Source organism: Armigeres subalbatus, chromosome 2, assembly GCF_024139115.2.
Source record: "Armigeres subalbatus isolate Guangzhou_Male chromosome 2, GZ_Asu_2, whole genome shotgun sequence".
NCBI lineage: Eukaryota > Metazoa > Arthropoda > Insecta > Diptera > Culicidae > Armigeres > Armigeres subalbatus.
Window position 1 is genome coordinate 92,426,318 of NC_085140.1, and position 18,247 is coordinate 92,444,564.

At 40.7% G+C, this 18,247-nt stretch overlaps 1 protein-coding gene across 1 annotated transcript in view; it reads right to left on the reverse strand.

The window, feature by feature from the left end:
- LOC134209968 (uncharacterized) overlaps positions 1-14,790 on the reverse strand; it is a 34,556-nt gene extending 19,766 nt beyond the window's left edge. Inside the window, exon 1 of the mRNA XM_062685986.1 lies at positions 14,553-14,790. The gene's annotated coding sequence lies outside the window, so the exon portion shown is untranslated. The remainder of the gene's footprint in view (positions 1-14,552) is intronic.
- Positions 14,791-18,247: the final 3,457 nt, after the last annotated feature.

Genomic DNA, 18,247 nt, shown 5'->3' on the forward strand with positions numbered 1-18,247 from the left:
TTTTCGAATAAATTTCCGTATAAATTCTCAGGGGAAATTTTACATAAATATCCGGAGGAATTTCCACAGACGTTCTAGGGAAAATTATGGCGACAAGCAGTTGGATTTTTGCAAACATATAAAGGATAATTTCTGAATTACTGAGATGAACAATTTTGATATCAATTCTATTAAAAATCAACACAGGAGTTCCTGCCGGAATAATTCGGATGAATTGGCGCTAAAAATGTCAATTTTTGGAATTTCCTGCATGAGACACTTGTAACACACTTGTGACACTTGACACTTCTAGACACACTTGTAACAAAAATTGAAGAATGACTTTCGGCACAAATTCCGAACTATTTTTTGCGGGAGTCTACGCAAATTATTCCATAAAATTTACGAAGATATTTCTGCTGAAATTTTTCGAAGTATAAATTCTTCAAACTCAGGATTCTGACTTGCAAATCAAAAGAGCTTGAGCAACTATGCCAGATTTTGTATTATTTGTTTCTTGTTATTCAAATAATTGTTATATAGAAGTTTTGTTTAAAAAATAAAATTGTATGGTCTAATTCCATAATCTCTACGCCTTGTGATCAATAATTACAACAAAGTTTTTTTAATTCTGAAGAAATTGCGGTTTCTGAAGATTTTTTATTATTTGCCAAGATTTTCTATAATCGTTCAAATCTGGCCTAAACATTCCTTTTATATCAATGCAACTGATAAAGTTCGATCAAGGAAAATTCCACTGACAATAACGGAACAAAACATGCCAAAACCATAATCTCATTCAATCAGCGGTACTTATAAAAATATTGGCTGTTTAGTTCTTGATCACTAAGCCTCGGTTTTTAATGGTGAAAAGGACCATCTAGAACGGTTGTTGTATTAACGGCAATTTACTTGGTTTTATTTCAAATTTGGTACACACATGTTTGAAGATGAAGTTTAAAATCAATTAAAAATTAGTAATTTTATAAAAACGAACGAATTTTATAAAATACGTTCAGTAAATTGTTATTACTAAAATTGATATTTCACGTGTATTTGCTAAGAATTTAGTTTAGGGTCGCGGATTTGGCGCGGAATAAGTTTCATGTCGCGCGGAAATGGCGCGGATTTGATTTTAGTCGGCGCGGATTTGGCGCGGAAAATATTTCAGGATCTCCGTAACAACCCTGGATTTCTTTATTGGCAATTTCCCAATTTTTGGTGGAAAATTTCTAATTTTTGGGGAAAGTTTTAATTTTAGTCTTATTTATTGATTAGTCTGTTCTTTGTTAAGAGATCATTTTTACTGGAACGTTCAACAAATTTCCGGTGAAACCGTCGGAAGAATTTCTGGAAAAACATCCGGAGGAATTAATGGAGCAACTTCTAAAGGAAATCATGGAGGAACTTCCGGAGAAATTCTTGGAGGAATCCCTGGAGGAACTTTTGGAGGAATTCCTGAAGAAGCTTCCAGGAGAATTTTTGAAGGAACTTTTATAGGAATTCCTGGAGAAACTTCCCGATGAATCCCTGAAGGAGCTACTCGAAGAATTCCTGGAGGAACTTCCCAGCTAACTCCTGGTGGAACTTCCAGTGGAATCCCTGGAGGAACTTCCGGTGGAAGGAATTCCTGGAGGAACTTCGGGTAAAATTCCGAATAAAATTCTGGAGAAATTTTCGGAGGAATACCTTCCGGAGGAACTCCTAAAGGAATGTCCAGAGGAATTTATTGATGAGCTTCCCAACGAACTCATTGAAGAATTTCTGAAGAAGTTCACGCCGACCCATGCCTACCCACGCCGCCGTCGCCGATTACCAACGGCATGACGCCGCCGGTTAATTTTCAATCAGCGCACAGGTCTATATGGAATCTGTAATTTTCTTCACTGACAAAAGGAAGGTAGTTCGATCTGCTCAAATATGTACTATCGCCTGTGGAAAGGGTGGATAACTTTTTGCCGTTGCCTGATTCTTCTTTTTCTTCAATGGGTCAATGGTATGGTACGAACATTTTTGAGTGATAATCAGCTTTTAGCGACCTCTAGGAACGCCACAACAGAAAAGTGACACATTGTGCAGTAGCGGGCAAGAATGACCTCGACTTGATATCGCTCTCAAAAGTTCATTTTCGAACTGATTTTCAATCTTTTGGAACCAAATTGAAGGTATGGATTCCGCGGATGTCATTACGGACAGATTTTGGCCATTCTGGTTCTTAGGAATCGGTTTTGAAGGAACATGGATTCTTAGGCCAATTTTTTGGCGTGATTTCTTGCCTTTCGAAGGGTAATTTTGGAAATGCTCACAAATTTGCGTAGCAATAACCCCAATAGAATGTACCCAGTGTCTATTTCCATGTATCAAAACAATTCCTTGTTATTCTACGGTCCGGTGTCCGTAAAAGTCATGAAACTCATTACAAACGTGTGCGTTTTTTTCTCCAATGTTTCTCCAGAAGATCCGGAACGTTCGGTAAAGTGGCCAATTAATGAAACTCATCATAGGAGAGCGCGGTTTTTACTAAAGCTTTTCATTATTTCTTTTCTGAGTAACAAATAATTATGGTGACCCATTTTTAAGGATCCCGAGGTCTTCTGGAAGATCCGGAACGTCCGTAAAGGTGGTCAACTCATGAAACTCATCATAGAAGAGTGCGGTTTTCACAAAGATTTTTATTGTCGTACTCTAAGGCTGTGAACCATTCCACCGATTCGTTTAACTTTTAGTTAAAATTTGACAGTTCGATGGTTATTTCGCCGTGGTTAAAAATAACCCTGCTCCGGAGCATGGTTAGATTTGACAGTTCGATAGTTAAACTTTGTTCGCGAGAAAATTGGCGCCAAGTACATTTCGTTCAGAATAACTATTTATCTGTTAAAACTCAGAGGGGTCGGCTTCGGAGTCAAATTTTAACCACGGTGGGAAAATAACCATCGAAGTGTCAAATTTTAACTAAAAGTTAAACGAATCTGTGGAATGGTTCACAGCCTAAGTAACAAATGAATGTCGTGACCCAAGGCCCCGGAAGCAGGTTTGACAAAACTCCTCAAACTCGCTAGAGTTAAATAAAACCATCATCAGCAAAACACTGCAATCGCATCCTCACGAATGATTGGAAGCGTAAATAAAACCGAGGCCCAAACAAACAGAGTGAGGAAGAGCTAAGCAAAAAGGCAAAAACACATGCGAGTGTGGCTTCGGGTGGAAGAGCACTCATTAAGCCTCCGGAGCAACGCTGTGTGTCTGATGAAAATCGTAGAGGCTGTTTTGAGTGTGATTGTGAGTGAGTGACGCATCACAAGAAAAAAATGAACGACAAACTCGCTCTTGTTTTGCGAAGCACAAGTTTGGGTTTCATGATGCTCATTGATGTGAGTTTTGATGCAAATATTTGCTCCTCAAAAAAACTCTGACTCTTCCTCATTTTCCATTCGGCGAGGAGTTTATGGCAAGCCTGCCCGGAGGTCTTTTCTAAGATGCGGAACATCAGCAGAAATGTTCAATTCATGAAACTCGCTAAGAAGAACGCGGCTTTTCGAAAGCTTTTCATTAACGTACTCTGGGTAATAGAAAATTATCGCTACCCACTCTTATGAACCTGAGTGGCCACAAGAGGTCCTTCATGAATATCCGTGAAATGTCCGAAAATTCCTAAAAGTTGCCAACTAACAAAACTCGACCCAGAAGAGGTTTTACAAAAATAAACTTACGCACTCTGAGCAAGACAATATAGTCGTGACCCTCAATTTTGGACTTGAAGGACTCCGTTCGTGTCTTCCTCAGAGTTCGATAATAGAAAGATATGAAAACTTTTGTGGTTATTCCGGATCTTCTGGAGGACCCCAGTGTTCGTTCAGAAATTGACCAGTTTAACAGATATTTTATTATTCAGAGTACGATAATGAAGAGCTAGGAAGAACCTGCGCGCTTTCATGATAAGTTTCATGGATTGACCACTTTTACGGACATGGAACTCCGGTGGCCACTCAGGTCCACCAAAATGGGTCACCACAATCACTTTTTTTACTCAGAGTTCGATAATGAAAAGCTTTGAAAATACCGCATTCTTCTATGACAGTGGTGCACAACATTTTGGGCGTGTTTTCCCTGAGCACCACTGTAAGTAAGCAACCAAGGCGATAATAATGAGCAGCATCCGCCCACGAACATTTTCTGGAACGTGCCTCAAAAACAGCTGAAGATACTAGTAGTCAAGAACTGGGCAGAAAAGCTCCACGAGTTCGTCTACAAGAAGCATAATGTGCATAAGGACATCAAGGAGCTGGTGTTAAAGATCCGGAGGGCTCTTGGGTCGGCCATGACGGAGTGGCACAACCTAACGCAGAGAGCAGAAAAAGCTGAGAGAGAATTGACTGATGCAAAACACGCCCTTGCATCAGCGGCACTGCAAAAGGACACACCTGGACTGATTCCGGAAGAGCCCAACAAGAGCAGAAAAGAGAAGCTAGTTCAACCGGAAAACACACCGGCTTCCGTGCCTAAGAGGCATATGTCCTCGCCCGGAGACCAGGAAAGACCAGGAGGATCCAAAAAACAAAGAGACGGTCTACTCAAACGCATGGCTGTCGCACAGCCAGAAGAGACCGACGATGGCAACAGAAGGACACCCTGGCAGGTGGTCCAAAAGAAGACGAAAAAGAATCGAATCAATGCGAGCGAAAGACAAAATGTCATCAAAAGACGCGTGAAAAAGAAAGGCGAGGCGCTTCTAGTGAAGACTAGTGAGGAAGGATATCTGGAGGTCCTCCGGACAATTAGGACAGCTCCAGAACTGAAGGACTTCGGTGCCGAATTGAAAAAAGGATCGTAGAACAAGAGCTCATCATATAAGGAGCTAACAGAGAGGGTAGTGGGAGATAAAGCGCAAGTGAGAGCTATGGCGCTTGAAGTGAACCTCCAATGCGTGGATCTGGATGAGATTACAACGACAGACGAAGTAATTACAGCAATGAAGGAGCAATCTAATCTAGGAGACGTCGAAATGACAATCAGGCTAAGAAGGGAACCATCCGGTACACAGGACGCAGGAATAAAGCTTCCGGTAGATGCTGCCGACAAAGCATTGAAAATCGGCAAAGTTAAAGTCGGTTGGTCGGTGTGCTCACTGAGCCTCTCTCAGCAACCAGAGGTGTGCTTCAGGTGCCAAGACTTTGGCCATCTGGCACGAAATTGTAAATTGGAGAGGATGGCCACAAAGCGCAAAGCTGCTGGCAAGAAGTCACCGAAATGCCTAATCTGTAGGAATGATGGATGTAGAGACCACGTTACTGGCGGTCAGAAATCTCCAGCGTATAAACAGGCGATGTCTGGTAAACCACAGTGGATTTCCAAGGCATCGTGTACCGTGCAGCTGAAGGCTTCGTGATCGCCAAAGTTAACGGTGTCTATATATGTAGCTGCTACGCACCCCCACGTTGGACAACTGATCAGTTTAATCAGATGCTGGATACGTTAGTAGCGGAGCTTACCGACAGGAGCCAGCTCCCAAGTAACATTTTAAGTTTTATTCCGCTCTAAGAATGTTTTTCAAGATCAATTTATAAGATCTAACAATAAAACCGAGTAATACACGGCAACCTTCTGATGACCACTATAAGAGAAAGATATTGCCAAGTGGCCCTCTCCAGATAACCACTATAAACCTATTATAAGAGCATTTAGAAACCCTTTTTAAACCACCCGCAAAAAAGGGAATTTAGCTGCGGCAGCTGTCAAAATGTGGCATTAAAAAAGAGAAACAAATCTTTGCAGAAAAATAATATCAAAATGGATTGTTGATGAAAATTATGATGATGACAAAAAAATAATATTTTATTTAATGTTGTTGTTTCGATTCAGTACCATTGAAAAGAAATGCACTTCCGATTTTATGGTCAAATGTTGTGAAAAAAATAAGGTTGAACACCACGCGCCGGCCATATAACGTAGTTCAGGGAAATAAATCGAAAATATTGATTACCACAACATCTAGGATGTCCACTAAATCGATTAGTATTTTTTCCCAAACTATTAATTAATAAAATTATTTATCGGAAAAAGTATGACAAGCGGTGAAAATTTCGTTAAATCATGCATTTCAGTGATATATTTCACTGACTGCGAAATGCTTTTCCGTTTTCAATATGGCCATCATGGAAAATTTGATCAGAAAATTTTTGCTTATGGGGGTAATTCCTATGACCACATTATGACCAAAAATTGTAGCTTTATTCGAGCGTAGAAAATTGGATTTATTACGCTCTTCATCACTACCATAGATCTGTTCATATGGTCAATAGGCATTTGACTTTTGAAGCATTTTTCAACAGATTTATGGGAGGTTTATTGATAGCAATAAGAGCGCCAATAAAACTGAGCAATAAGCTTCGTAATTGCTGTCATAAGTCCGCAATAAGAATTAGATAAATCCAAGAAGCATGGAAATTGTTACTTGGGAGTCGTCATCGCTGGTGACTTTAATGCCTGGGCGTTAGAGTGGAGCAGCCGTCTCACTAACCAAAGAGGTTGGAGTCTGCTGGAAGCACTTGCTAGGCTAAACGTAGATCTGGTTAACGAAGGATCGAGGAGAGAGAAGGCAGAGACCTACCGGAGAGAAGGCAGAGAGTCCATAATTGATGTTATCTTTTGCAGTCATGCATTAACGAGGAACATAAATTGGAGAGTCTTCGAAGGCTATACATTTAGCGATCATCAGGCGGTCCGATACTGCGTCGGAGAGAAAGTAGCGATGCAAGCACGTGAGTGTGATACCAAAGAGCTTAGGTGGAAGACAGAAACCTTTAACAAGGAGGTGCTAGCAGAGGCAATTAGATTTGAGCGCAATCTGGTAAACCTGACTGGTTGCAGCATTGACTCGAGCTGGTTGCAGCATTGACTCGAGCCTGCGATGCAACCATGTCGAGAAAAGTACAGCCACGACATGTCCGCCGTCCAGTCTTCTGGTGGAATGGAACAATCGCCGAACTCAGTCGTAACTGTCTTCGAGCAAGAAGGAGAATGCAGAGAGCCCGCAACAATGTCGAAAGAGAAGAGCGTAGACCTGTGTTCAGCGCAGCAAAAGCTGCTTTCAAAAAGGAAATTAGGCTCAGCAAGGCAGCCTGCATGCAAGAGCTCTGTCGTAACGCAGATGCTAACCCATGGGGTTGGGAGGATGCATACAGGGTCGCTATGGCGAAGATTAGAGTTCCATCGATACCGCCAGAAAAGCTTAGCACAATTATCGAAGGTCTGTTACCACACCACGAGCCAACGGTCTGGCCACCCACAGCGTATGCCGAGAATAACACCAGTACGGATGAAGCCCTGTTTACGAATCAGGAGCTCATCACTGCTGCGAAAAGCCTAAAAGCAAACAAAGCTCCTGGACTAGATGGTATCCCTAACCTGGTGTTGAGAGCAGCGATCCAGGTGAACCCAGATATGTTCCGTAGCACGATGAAGGAAACTTTCCCGATTGCTGGAAGCGGCAAAAACTAGTAATGCTGCCGAAACCTACCCGTCCACCCACCCGGGGGCCTTTCGTCCTTCATACCTATTTGTCTGCTAGATACGGTCGGAAAACTCCCGGAGAAGGTCATCCTCAACAGATTAGCTATCTATTATCGAGCAGGCAGTTTGGGTTCAGAAAGAGCAAATCCACAGTTGACGCTAGTCGGGAAGTCGTTGAAGCAGCTGAAGCAGTCAAGACGCAAAAGAGGAGAGGTAATCGCTACTGCGCTGTGGTTACCTTAGACGTGAAAAATGCGTTCAACAATGCGAGTTGGGAAGCAGTAGCTAACTCTCTACACATGATGAGGGTTCCGGGATACCTTTGCAGAATTCTAAAGAGCTATTTCGAGAATCGGACATTACGAAACACATGAGGGACTAAAGAAAGTACGAATTACAGCTAGCGTTCCACAAGGTTCTATCCTGGGACCGACGTTGTGGAATGCGTTGCACGACGGGTTATTGCAGCTTAGACTACCAAGAGGCGTAAAGATAGTTGTATTTGCGGACGACGTGGTAATCGGAGAAACAGTAGAAGAGGTGGAAGTACGTACTATGGAGGTCATGCGTCTATGCGGAAAAAATCTGGCATTAGCCCACCAGAAAACCGAAGTGATAATAATCAGCAACTGGAAAGCAGTTTTTTATGTCTTTATTAACGAGACTTTCAGCCCAAAGCGGGTAGCAGTTCAGCAGACTACAATCACGGTAGGGGAGGTCACCATCGAGTCGAAGCGAGAAGTAAAGCGTCTGGTTGTGATGATCGATGGCAGCTCAACTTCAACAGCCACGTCGATTACGTCTGCGATAAGGCAGCACAAGCCACCACAGCATTGACCAGAGTAATGACGAATAGCAGAAAGAGAAGACTCCTAGCCAGCGTTTCTACTTCTGTACTCAGATACGGTGTCCCCGTCTGGGCGGCAGGAGCAATCACGAAGACTCAAGCAGCACAAATTGTTTCACTAGTGAACATTGCACTGTGTTGCAACTATTCGGAAAGAAACAATTTTTGCGTATCACTATGGGGGATCCCCATACAAGCGAGCGGTCAAAAATAAAATTGGACTTTTAAAGTGATTTTCCACTTAGTTTTAGCTGTGTATGGTCGAAATAGCATGAATATACAATTTCCAACCCCCCCCCCTTTGGGGATCGTCTATGAATTACGTAATTATTTTTTTCATAGGTTCGATTAACGTGACAAAGCAAACCTATTTGGGAAGTTGAAATTTCGTGCGTTTTCTTAAGGAGAAGGAAGGGGCTGTACAAAAACTAAGTTCAGCAATTTATGGACATTATGGCGGCGATCATGTTAAATGACATTAATTTCATGACATTCCGTGATATTTTTTGTTCTCACTCTCATGCCTCACAATTTGTATTTAGAACAATTTGTTTGACAAAGTACTAGGATCTGAAGGATCATAAAGCATTAAATGTTAATCAAATAATCAGAATTGAAAATAACTTTTGAAAAAGGGTATTAGCAAATTAGAAATCGCAATCCATGACATTTTTACGTGTACAAGTTATTCAAAAATGAGATTAATATATTCTCAAAAAATGTGGACATTCATTGTGGAATGTAAGAATGCTCCATTCTTCCGAAAAGCAAAATTCTTTTAATTTAAATAACAACACTATTTGAATTACTTTTGATTTGTTTTCATGATTTCTACAAGTTATATACAGCATCATTCTTTTTCTGTGTCAAGGTTTAAGTCTTCAATGATATTTTCTTCAATTCCATCAACGATGGAAGATGAGATAAATTCATCTAAAGTATTAGAAGATAAAGAACTTTTGAAAATCTTCAAATATTACAAAATTACGCATGGCATAAGAATAACTAAGTGAAAATTTTTTCCAACGTCTCCTCGTTATCCAAATCGAGCTTAAAATGGATCTGATTCATGTAAGGCACGAAGGAAAATGTCAACATTTGCCTCTCTTGATCATTTTCTTGCATTATGAGTTCTAAATTTCTTCAACTGTTTATATTGACTTTCCGCTGGTTGTTCAGCCAGTGAACCTCAAAGTGTAGATGAGTGAATAAATATTTCCCTACCATTAGCCAGACATTCATGAACACTAGCAGGAATTTCATACGCTCCGTTCTAACTAAGATATTGTTCGTCTTTACTTTTGCAATAAACATGTCGGGAATTATTGATTCCAGGAGATTTATAAATATTTACATATTATGAAATCTCATATTTAGTTCTCCATCAGTAGCTAATGAATAGCTCAGAAAATTAGGTTTAGAGAATGACTCAAACCACTCAAGCCCCAAACGCATTTCAGCGGAATGGCGACGGAAACAGTAAAATTTGACAGGAAATATATGAGCGAACTGTTAAATCCTTCCGTTACCGTTGTGCTGCATTGCATTGGGGTTTTATTCATTTACTCCTTTGAAAAGTTAATTAAATGAGCTCAAATGGTTATAAATAAAGTCGAAGTTATTACCAATAAATGTATTTTGACCATACCCTTTGAGCGCATAGTTCAGTCTGACCCATTTTCAATAGGAAACGATGGGACTAGATTTCCCGTCGAATGAAACTTGTTGCGAGAAAATCGGACACAAATAAGTGTCTAAATGGCGATTGCGTTCTTTTGCGCACATACATACAGACGCGCATGCACACACATACAGACATCACCTCAATTCTTCGCGCTGAGTTAGTTGATATATACCACTAGGGGTCTCCGGGCCTTCTATCAAACATTCGTTTTTGGAATGAGCATTAACCTTGGAGTACGAGAGAGGCAAAACACGGTAAAAAACAAATGAAAAAAATCAGAGTGACTTAACTCTGTTAATTGCAAATACTGGCAAGAAATTCTTTCGGGACATTTTAGTCGAAGCTTTGTCCTTGATGTGTATCATAAAAGAACCTGGGGATTCCTGAGGAAAAAAGTTCTTCACTATCAAAGTTGAAAATAGCGTCGTTTTGGAAAAAATATTGCTTCCGCATTTTTTTCAATTTTTTTCACAGTGTAACCATTAGTTTTGCACACCATTTAAAAGCTTATACAATAACCTTTGTAATGATGTATTAACATTGAAGAAAAAACATTTAAAAATATTTCAATAAATAGTTGAAAATAAAATATTTTTCAGAAAATTTGCTAACTTTTTACCCATTTCTGACTTTGCCACCTTATATCTTTGGAACTAGTGCACCTAGAGACTTCAAATTCAGAATTTCTCTTAATTAGAGTATTGACAATGGAGAGAAAATATTTTAAAATAATTCGGAAGACATGACATTTTCGATTAATGACCGCCCGAAATCCTATAGTGCGTATGTGCCATCAAATATAACTCTCTTTCAATCTAAAAAGCGCAAGAGGTGGAGCCTTCGATTGCAGTAAAATTGCAATAATGTTGCAAAACACTACAGCGGAAAAAAAAATAAAATAAAAATATAAAACTTGATTTGATTTATGGATCTTGTGATTGATAGTCCTTCACTCTACCACAGCACCATTCATCATTTCGAAGGGACTGCATGCTGTGCTGACTCACCATAAAACCATACGATTATGAAGTTTTGTACTCGGGTTTTCTGTTACTTGATTGCACCATCACAGGAAAAAAATGTGAGTTGTCAAAACATTGAACGATGCTGAATTAAACATGAAGTCACATTCTACTTATCTGCAACTTAATTTAAACAAACAATTAAATTTTGAAAGACGCATTGAAGTTACATGGTAAAAAATATGCAACTTAATAATTTTGTTTCGTGTTTGAAACATGAAGTGCAGTATTCTTTGTTTGTTTGTTTCCAAATGTCAAACACGTACTGCATTGCAATTTTAATTAAACATTGATCACAATTCGAACGTTTTTGACATCTTAATGCAACATTTTCGTGCTTTGATGTTTTTCCAATGACTCTAATGAAACTGAATAGAAAAAAGATGCTTTTAGGAAGATGTTGCGTGAGCTACTTTGGGAGGAACCTGACACGGCTCAACAGCACATACAGGCTGTGCGGGTGGCAAGTGCGTACCGGACCATATCGATGGGTGCGGTCTGCGTCATAGTAGGCATGACCCCCATCAAAATTTTATTGGAGGAAGATTGTGCCTGCTATGGACTACGTGGAACGACGGGTGCACGCAAGATTGCAGGATTGGGACAGTAGTTCGAAAAGAAGGTGGTTCTATCGGCTTATTCCGAACCTGCACAGAAAACACTGAGAAGTCAACTTTCTTCCTGACGCAGTTCCTGTCAGGCCATGGATGCTTCAGGAAGTATTTGCATAGATTCGGACACGCAAAGTCTCCACTTTGTATGGCCTGTCCGAACTGTGAAGAAACACCGGAGCACGTGATATTCGACTGCCCACCATTCAGGGCAGAACGGAGTTTGATCTCAACGGACAGCACTCGTAGCATAAATCCCGACAACATCGTTCAGAAAATGTGCAAAGATGGGAATACTTGGAACGTGGTGAACAGAGCAGTAACACAGATCATGGTGTCGTTGCAGCGAAATGGCGTGAAGACCAGAGGGCACTGGACAGTGAGCGAAGGTGATGAGTAGTAACCGATAGTGGGAAAATCAGTGAACCGGAAGCCAGCCTTCAACCGGAATCACTGGACCGACCTCGGCACTCAATCGGTACGCCTAATGATCGATGTAACTGTATCGGAAGAGCCGTACCGTAATTAAGAAGTGAAAGCAATTGTACGACCGCCAAATGCAAAACGTGTCATAGTGGAGATACGCAGTCATACTGTCATCAGTAATGATGAGGAAAATGCAGCGAACTAGCAATGCTTGCTAGAGGCTGGACAAGTGAAGTGTATCAGCACAGCCCCTCTCCGAAGTATTGACATCCTGTAAGTCCCGGAGGGACCAGGGCAATAGAAGGCTTAAAAAAAAAGGAACACACACACACACACAGACTAGGAAGGTTGAACACGGAGGTCAATTTGTTACATCGACTTGAATGGAAATTTATAGGTTTTGTTCGAACTGTGCATTAATTACGCAAAAAATTGAAATTTTTAATCCACCCCGCCCCCTATATCACAATTTTTGTATGAAGCATCTGAAAATTTTGTATGGGTCGAAGGGTTTGAATCCAAAGGTGAATGAGAAAATCTCTCACTTATCATGTCTGTATACACTCTCGATAGGTAGCATACCGTGAGAGACGTTTTTCGGTACCTGTTACAATAATGAACGGATTCGGGGGGCTACAATCCATGATAAATTTCTTTTAATAAGCCCCAATTGCGGGGGGCACCAGTTCTGATGATGCACTACAACTTGGTTTATACAGCTGTGCGAAAAAATGTATAGTCCCCAACATAAAATGAGCGAGAACAAAGCGTTTTATCAAACCCCCTCGGTGGGGGCCGCCCATCCGAATCAGTTTTTTTCAACTTGACAAGTGCGATAGTTTTGTTTTCATGGCTGGTTATGATTCGAAGAGGTTTTTGCCTCTCTTTTATCGTTATCTATTGAGAGCGATTTCTGCAAACCCTGATGGGTCGGCACACTTCGGGCGACCCCCTCCTCCTGAAATTCATTTTTTAGACCACAGGTCTCCGTAGTGAATTTATTTTAAATTAAGATACATCCAGCGATCATGTGTCTAAAATTTATTATATGGAGAAAAAGTGCAAAAAAATGCAGAATCTGCCGTATGTATGTTAAGTGGCAGCAAAAGTTTATTGATCGAGGAAATAGTTCTAACGTTTAAGCTGAATTGTATTATGAGTCATTTCACAACGAACAAATGCGACTTGACATCATCAATAAACCATCATTTGAATGACTCGAAGGTCAAATTTTATATACATATATGTACCTATGATACCACACTTATCATGACAACTTATGGGTTTTGTATGTTTTTCAATCATGAGATCCAAACTTAGTTTCTTTGTTGAAAACTCATTATCAACATCGCTTTTGAATGGCTAATTTTTACGTTCTTAGGGAATATCCATAAATTACGTAACGCTTTGAGGGGGGAGGGGGGGTTGACCGAAGTGTGACAATCCATACAAAATTTTTGAATGATTCATACAAAAAGTGTGACATAGGGGGGAGGGGGGGTTGAAAATGGCCAATTTTTGCGTTACGTAATTAATGGATCTTCCCAATATCAGCACACAATGTGTAAACCGTCATGGGTCAGGATCAGGAGTAAACAATCCCCCATCGAAGATCTCCGGAATAAAGCCGACGTAAGAAAATGAAAACAAACACTGCACCATGGAACGTGTTCTGTGCAGTTGTTAATCATATGAGCCGTATTTCTTGAACTTTTGCTTCGTAAAAACACGATCCGCGTTTTTGCGCATACCGCGCACACCTCATCGACTCATCACCTTTAACATCAGTATTTCCATTCCGAAATCGGAAATTCTACGCCGCAAATCCGAGTCTCTCGCGTTGGTGCCAACTCTTGCGCGAACCGGTCTCGATCATCAAGTCTCTATTCATTCCAAACGGTCGGACCGAAAAATAATATTCTCACAAACGCCTCCAAATGATGTCATCCGTGACTATCTCCACTCTCAGGTTGCAGCGCCCAGTTCCACCTTGCTGCCGCATGTTGACGTAGATGTTGTGCTGTTATTACCTTTCCAGGTGGTCACCCGCCGTCTGTTCGGAACTTAGAACTCAGAACGTGATTGCATTGCTGTTCGAAGCAATAAGCGCGCGCATTTGCAATCGCGATCATTCACTCTTCCCTCTACGCCTGCACTTCAACAAGGTTTCGACTGAGACGCGTGGAGTTAATTGATTAATTGACAGAAGTCTGGGTTCGTGGCGAACAACATGGTTTTGGGGGATCTAACCACCTGTCGATCACCATAGAGTCTAATGAACGGTGCAAACCTTGTTGGTCAGTCGTAATAAGCGAGTCAAAATTATTTGAAGTGACGTAATGAAATGCGTTTTGCTATTGCATATTTGTCGTCTTGTGTGTATGACAAATGAAGCACCCTAATCTGAGACTTTCTCAAGACACCGAATTTCGCGCACAGGTCCTATTGTCACATAAAACACAAAATGCACTCACACTGAATCGTTGAAGCAGTCAGGCGATAAAGAAACTGCGAAATTCAACCACCTCCGATAGCAAAAGCAATCTCGAGCCAGCTTAGAAAATCCAGGTATCATGTGCCTAACACCCTTGTGATAAACAGATTCGTTTATCTATCTTTTTCTTCTCGATTCTCGTTTGTGTATGTTATACTTATATTTTGCTGTTTTGTTCGATCGAGTGGGAGAGAAGCGCGATCTGATCGCGAACGAGGTTCGCGTATTACTGATTGGGGCTCGGGTGGCGCTTTAAACTTGCGGCGCTGAGAAGTGTTCTGATCATTTGAGTACGTGATGTAGACTCAGGTGAAACCGAGTGGCTGACAATATCAACACGTGATCATATATTCGAAAATACATCATCCTTACTTGATCCATTAGGATTGCGACTCATTTTTCGAATTCATTTTAAACTGAAGTTGAAAGAGTAGGTAAAGACGATAAAATGGGGCGCATTGTGGCCAGAACGCCCCCCCTTTGGTTTCTAGCAAACTATAACTAACTAAGGTTGAAAATCAGTACATAATGGAGATAGTAGCAAAATTCAAAAAGTTAGAGATATGATATAACTTTCCATGTTTGGTTGCTCAACATTATAGAGCGACGCTGCTATACTGTCCGCAAAACTTGCACTGGTGGAGCAATAAAATAACTTTTCTCAGTGGTTAATACGATACAGGTATGCATCGACTAGTTGCGGTCAAATCGCTTGAAGATCCCACTAGAACGGTTAAGGGATCGCTGCCGAGCATCCACTCTGAGTATAATTTGACTGTTCAAGCAAAAAAGTTGATCTAGCACGTTACGTCTCATTATAGCTGAAGGTCAGTAAGCGGAATCTTTTCATGAACAATGATGCTGTTAACTTTCAATATTACTCAGACCTACTAGTTTTTGTTTTATGTTTTCAAAATCAACATAAATCCATAACAATGTTACATTTCAATACTCGGGTCACTTGCAGATATCTCTCTCTATTTGTCTTATTAATTTTTATCATGATACGATACTCTCAAATCTCTGTTCACTGTAACGTGTGACAGACAGCGTGACATTGGGGACAGGTTAATTCATCGATGAGTGGACTACATCACCAACTGACTATATAGACATATGCATGTTGTTCAACATCAACAACATTCAAAAGATATCCCATTTATAGTACATTAATGCATTAGCTCCGCTACCATAAACGCTTGAATAAACAAAACATCCGCTTTGTTGTGGGATATATGACGTCATTTTGATCACCAAATTGATAATACTTATTGAAGATATGTACATATCATGCCAGTGTGAGCTTTTGGAGCTTTCGGTAGCTCATTCGTACACTCACATACATTGATAGTTTTCCACAGTATCGTATTTTTAGTGATCTACGCGGCGATATAAGAACGGAGATTTATGGAGAGGGAGAGAACTACTGCACCATAATGAAACGGTAGCCACGTGAGCTTTCTTGATGTCGGTCGGGGTTGCTGTTGGCAAAAATGAGATCTTGATGATAAGAATTAGCTGGTTGAGATTTATTATTATGACCCTATTGATGCACTAGCTTTCAAAGAAGAATGCAGTAAAGCGTGAGCGAATTTGAGCTTTTTTAGAGCTTCGAAAATGTCCTTATTTGGGAAAGTTAATGTAGGTAATACAGGTGATCCAGGATGCGAATTTATAACACATATAAAAACTTTCTGCTATTAACAATCAAACAGATGTGTTGATTCCAAAATAAATCAGACAAGAATCACAAACTGCCACATAGATACGTTAACATACCACGTGGACAATTTAGTGCGAGAGAGGGTATACATCCAGGTTTTTTACGCGGTTAGACACGGCTTTTTAAATACCACCTGAGTTTTCTTCGATTTTTGTGATTTTTTTGTAAGGTTAACTAATGGATATTTTTGGATATGTAATAAAATATTTGTTTTCAGTTTATTTATTATTTTGATCTCTGCGTGGAATCTCATTTTTACATCAATGTGGCATCAAATGTAACCATAAGATCGACGCTCATGGACACTTACTTACTTACGGGTCCTGTACACTTTCAGTGCCAGTGGTGCAAAGGGCCGACTTGAAAGATCTTCATATTAAGCGATGTCCAGCTATCGCTTTAACCTGTTGCCAGGTTAGATTTCAGTTGACTTCTTTCATTTCCTTAATGAGGCTGCGCCGCCGTGAGCCTCTCGGTCTGCCTCTGCTGCGATATCCCGCTGCTGGAGCCCAATGGAACCTAATGCATGTTTACAGATTTTGTTTCCGCCGTTCTTTCCGTTTCCTTACATAAGATGTAACCGACCCAGCCCCAGTTCCGATCCCGAATTTCAGTTGGTATCTGCCTCTGGTAACAACAACAGCTCCGTCGTTGTTTAAAATCCAGTTTTGAGGCCACCATGCACGAATTATGTTCCCCAGGCATCTGTTGAATGTTCTCCACTGGTAAACACCATGTTTCGCTAGCGTATAGTATAGCATTTGTGATTGTACATATCGTGGGTGGCTATACAATGCTCAATTGAGCAATCTACTGTATATTGTCGTAAATTGATACTTGGGATTAGTACCTTTTCCTATACAGTAGCAGTTGTATACATGGCCACGTCCTTACAATCACGGAAGGAAGGGAAGGAATGTTAGTTCAAAAACTACTAGTGAAGATTATAGACACTATAGGTTCCATAGACGAGCGCAGGAACGGTTGGGTCATTTCGATTAAGTGTGTTTTTCCACTTTTTCACAGTGTACCACGTGAATTTGACGTCACACGCTCCGTTGCTTGGATTTCAATCGTGACGTCATGCTCGTTTGGCTATACTAACTGACAGTTCGTTTGGCTACATTTGCCTTCGCCTCAGCTCGTCTATGGAACCTATAGTGTCTATAGTGAAGATGCAGGGAACCCATACTACCTTCATAGATGTCTCGGGAAGGAAAATTATTGTTAGTGGGTAAGGTGAATAATAGGGAGCTCTATTCGACAATATAGAGCGTTTGTCAATAACAGTATATGCTGAAAAATTATTAAAATATATTCATCAATTTACTTACGAACCGTCCAAAGGAGGACAAAGTAACCTGGATCTTACCAATGTTTCGCATCATAAACAAAACACGTTCAACCGCACACTTATTCACCGCACATTAAAAACAGAACCAAAAACTCGGATTTTACGAATGTTCTAAATCCTACCTGGAACACCTCCGATCTTCATCAATTGTTTACTCACTCGGCCGCGCGAACTTTCTGCTTACTGAGCAGAAACACGACAAAACAGGCACTCACCATGTTTCGCTAGCGTATAACAGCATATATTTCAGGTTATAGTTGAAAAATCGGGTTTTGTTCCGTTCACTTATCTGCTTGATTTTCCAGATATATTTTAAACTAGCAAAGGCATCCCTCGATTTCTTGATCTTTATCATTGCTCCTATGTCGATCGTCTGACGACATTTGGCTACCAAGATATTGTGTTAATGGAAGGATCGCCGTGTTTACGCCCAAAGTTTTATTTTTTGTTGAAGTTGATGACTAAACCTGCCAAAGAGGAACGCTCGGCAAGGTCTTTGAGCTTACTCTGGATAACAGAGCGTCGTTGAGCTAATTCGAAGTCGTTAGGTGCTCCCGCAGTGCGAATATTGAATCCGACCACTACCTCGTTGCAGTAT